This window comes from Crocodylus porosus, unplaced genomic scaffold, assembly GCF_001723895.1.
Source record: "Crocodylus porosus isolate Cpor-Errol unplaced genomic scaffold, CroPor_comp1, whole genome shotgun sequence".
NCBI classification, from domain to species: Eukaryota; Metazoa; Chordata; order Crocodylia; family Crocodylidae; genus Crocodylus; species Crocodylus porosus.
Genome location: NW_017728915.1, coordinates 13,114,711 through 13,118,888, shown reverse-complemented (window position 1 = coordinate 13,118,888; position 4,178 = coordinate 13,114,711).

The window sequence follows — 4,178 nt, the reverse complement described above, 5'->3', positions numbered from 1 at the left end:
GGTGCTCTTTCCTGCCAAGGCAGGGGGTCGGACTAGATGATCTACCTAGGTCCCTTCCGACTCTAGCTACTATGAAACTATGAAACTATGATGGAGGTGAGAGTGACTGGCCTATAATTAGTTGGATCCTCCTTACTCCCCTTCTTGAAAATAGGGACCACATTGGCCTTTTTCCAGTCCTCTGAGACCTGATCTGAGCACCACTAGTGCTCAAACAGCCATGCCAGTTGTTCAGCTATGACACCGGCCAATTGCTTCAGTACCCTCAGATGCAGCTCATCCAGGCCTACTGACTTAAACACATCCAGCCCATCCAAGTGACTCTGCACCAAGTCAGTGTCGACAGTTGGTGGGCTGATGACCCTCTGATGCCCATCTAAGAACCCATTAGGAGACTTATCTTGAGCCCTGTTCAGGAACAGTGAGGCAAAAAACTCATTGAATAGCTCAGACTTGTCCCCCCTGTCTGTCACTAATTGCCCCTTTTTGTTCAGTAGGGGTCCTGTGTTGCCCTGCACCTTCCTTTTACTCCCTACATACCTAAAAAGACTTTTTATTGTCTTTAATTTGTGTTGCCAGCCTCAGGTCTGTAGTTGCTTTGGCTTTTTTAACTGCCTCCCTGCAAGTGCGGGCCAAGCAGGTATACTCCTTCTTGGTAGCTCCCCCCTGCATCCACTCTCTATATGCCTTCTTTTTTGCCCTTAGGCTCCCCTTGATTTCCCTGTTTAGCCAAAGAAGTTTTTTGGCTCCTTTCCTCCTTTTCCCTCGTACTGGGATTGTCTCCCACTGTGCCTGAAGGATTGCTTCCTTTAGGAACAACCACCCTTCCTGGACTCCCATCTCACCAATACTCTTATCCTGCAGTGAGTCATTGACTAAACTCCTGAGCACCCTAGAGTTATCCTTCCTAAAGTCAAGCACTACTACCCTACTAGTTATCTTACCCACCCTACGCCATATGGTGAATTCGACTGATTGGTGGTCACTGTCCCCAAGGTGACCACAAATCTGCAGCTCCCCTACGAGGACCTCCCTCTTAGCCAACACCAAGTCCAGTAAAGCATTCCCCCTAGTGGGACCATATACCTCCTGTGTTAGGTGAAGGTCCTGCACACAAGTTAAGAACCTACATGAACAGTTGGATTTGGCTGACTGCTCCTCCCAGCATGTCAAGGTAGTTTAGGTCCCCCATGACAACCACATCCCTAGACTGTATGGCCTCTGAGAGCTCCTTCAAGAATTTGAAGTCTAGCTTTCCTCTTGGTTTGGTGGTCTGTAGCAGACCCCAACCACCAAGTCCCTTTCCCCTTGACCTCCATATATCCTAATGCACAATGTCTTAACTTTCTCCTCCTCTAATCCCATTTTGATTAGGGTAGATGTATAAGGCTCCTTTACATAGAGAGCAACCCTGCCCCCTTTCTTCCCTTCTCTGCCCCTTCTGTACAACCTGTAGCACTCAATATGTACCGCCCAGTCATGGGTAGGGTCTCACCAGGATTCTGTTAGCCCCACTAAATTGAAGTTATTATCTGCAAGCAGAAATGCGAGTTCTTCCTGCTGGTTCCCCATGCTTCTAGCATTAGTATATATAGAGGCACTTGAGCCCTCTGAATGGTGCCTTTGGTGCCCCCCCATTCTGGTGCCCAAAGGGCCCTTTGGTACTTACCTGGGGTGTATTGCTATATGTCTCGCAGTTTGTAGGTTCTACTCTCTCCATCTCCTGCCTCCCCATTGTACTTAATTTAAAGCCTGATGTAGGAGGTCAGCCAACCTGTAAGAAAAGAGACTTTTACCTTTTACCATCGCATCCCAGGAAGTCCCTTGCATGGAAGTGTGGATAGAGGTCTAGGAAGCCAAAAGCCTCACAATGGCTCCAACTGTGAAGCCGCAAGTTGCCTTCACTCAGAGGAAGAGAAAGTGATTAGGAACAGTCAGCATGGATTCACCAAGGGAAAGTCATGCCTAACTAATCTGATTGCCTTCTATTATGAAATGACTGGCTCTGTGGATGTGGGAAGAACAGTGGACATGATATACCTTGACTTTAGCAAGGCTCTTGATAATGTCTCCCACAACATTTTTACAAGCAAGCTAAGAAAGTATGGGTTGGATGACTGATCTGTAAGATGGATAGAAAACTGGCTGGATCATTGGGCTCAGAGGGTTAGTAGCCAATGATTAGATGTCTAGTTGGCAGCTGGTACCAAGTGGAGTGCCCTAGGACTTGGTTCTGGGGCCATTCAATATCTTCATCAATGACCTGGAAGATGGAAGGAATGCACCCTAAGTAAGTTTGCAGATGAGACCAAGCTGCAGGGAATAGTAGGTATACTGGAGGGTAGGGCAAGGATACAGAGATATCTCAACAAATTGGAGGACTGGACCAAAATAAATATCATGGGGTTCAGTAAGGACAAGTGCAAAGTCCTGCACTTAGAACAGAACAATGCCATGCACAAATACAGGCTGGGAACTGACTAGCTAAAGAGCAGCTCTACAGAAAAGGACTTGGGGGTTACAGTGGACAATAAGCTGATAAGCTGAATATGGGCCAATAGTGTGCCCTTGTTGTGGAAAGAGTGTTACCAGAAGATCAAGGGAAGTGATTATTCCTCTCTATTCAGCACTGTTGAGGCCACATCTGGAGTACTGTGTCCAGGTTTGGGCCTCCCAATACAGAAATGATGTGAATAAACTGGAGTGAGTTCTGCTGAGGGCAATGAAAATGGTTAAGGGTCTTAGGCATATGATTTATGAGGAAAGGCTGAAGGAACTGGGTTCATTTAGTCTGGAGAAGAGAAGACTAAGAGGGGATTTAATATCAGCCTCTAAAAACATCTGAAGGGTGGTTTGAAAAAGGATGGAGCTAGACTTTTCTCAGTGATGGCAGATGCCAGAACAAGGAGCAATGGCTTCAACTTGTAGCAAGGAAAGTTTAGGTTAGATATTTCAAAGAACTTCTCATGAGGAGAACAGTAAAGCACTGCAACAGGATACCCAGGGAGATTGTAGAATCTCCATCCTTGGAGGTTTTTGAAGACCCAGCTAGACAAAACCTTGGCTTGGGTGATATAATTGGGGATTGTCCTGCTTTGAGCAGGGGGTTGGACTAGGTGACCTCCTGAGGTCCTGTCTAATCTAATTCTAAATAAGCACTGCAAATAATTATGCCAAGAGCTTCAAAATACAGCTGTATAACAGTTTTACACAAAGCTGCTAAGTTTCATAAACATCACTGTGAGGCAAAAGCCACCCCAACACATCCCAAACCCCTGCCCAATGAGCCCCAATACTCACTGCAGGGGTGAAGATGAGCAGCAGCTGCGGAGAGAAGCGGATGCAGGCTCAGCAGTTCCAGAGCTGCCTGAGCCTTTGAATTGGTGAGTCCTGGGGATGTGGCTCCAGAGTAGTGTATGCTGCTCAAAAAGCAGCCGGAGGCACAGCTGTAGAGGGGCCAGGAAGTGGGGAGTGGAATGCCAGCCAGGAGACACTGGCTGCAGAGCCAGAAAGCTCAAGCCCCAGATGCCGGAGGGAGGGGCCGGGTGCCTGCCAGAGGACCCAAACTGGCAAGGCAAAGAGTGTAAGCCCCAGGAGCCAACAGGGGTGAGAGAACCCCACTGAAGAGCAGCAGCCCCACAGGATGCTGCAAGGGAACAGCAGCACTCCAACTGGGAGCTCAGATGCTGAGACAGGGGATGGCCCTGCATGGGCACACCTGGGCAGCCCCTCAGCGAGCAGAGCGCAGAGGATCACAGACCCCCAGGAGGGGAAAGCAAACGATGATGGCTGGTGTGACCAGGATAGCTTGGGTACAGGTCAGCTGGGTCCCAGATTGGTCATGCTGGGAGAGCCAACAGAGGCCTGGGCACAGGGCGGCTACTTGTACGCACATCTGCTAGGATAAAAGGGACAGACAAGTCCGCCAAGTAACCCAGGGTCCAGGGAGATGGAATCCCATGAGCCTGTCGGCAGATGCTGGACTCTTTTCAGTTAAGTTTTCTTCAGTTACAGTTGTTGAAGCAAAATTTTAAGTATAAGTGCTGCCAATGCATGAACTCAGTTTGACTGAGAGTGGAAAATTCCATACAGGGCCTGGACTACCCTTTCTATGACCTCAGGAGCTGTCAATCAGCCCTGACCCACTTTCAGCTCTGAGCAGACTCAGTTGCTATGCA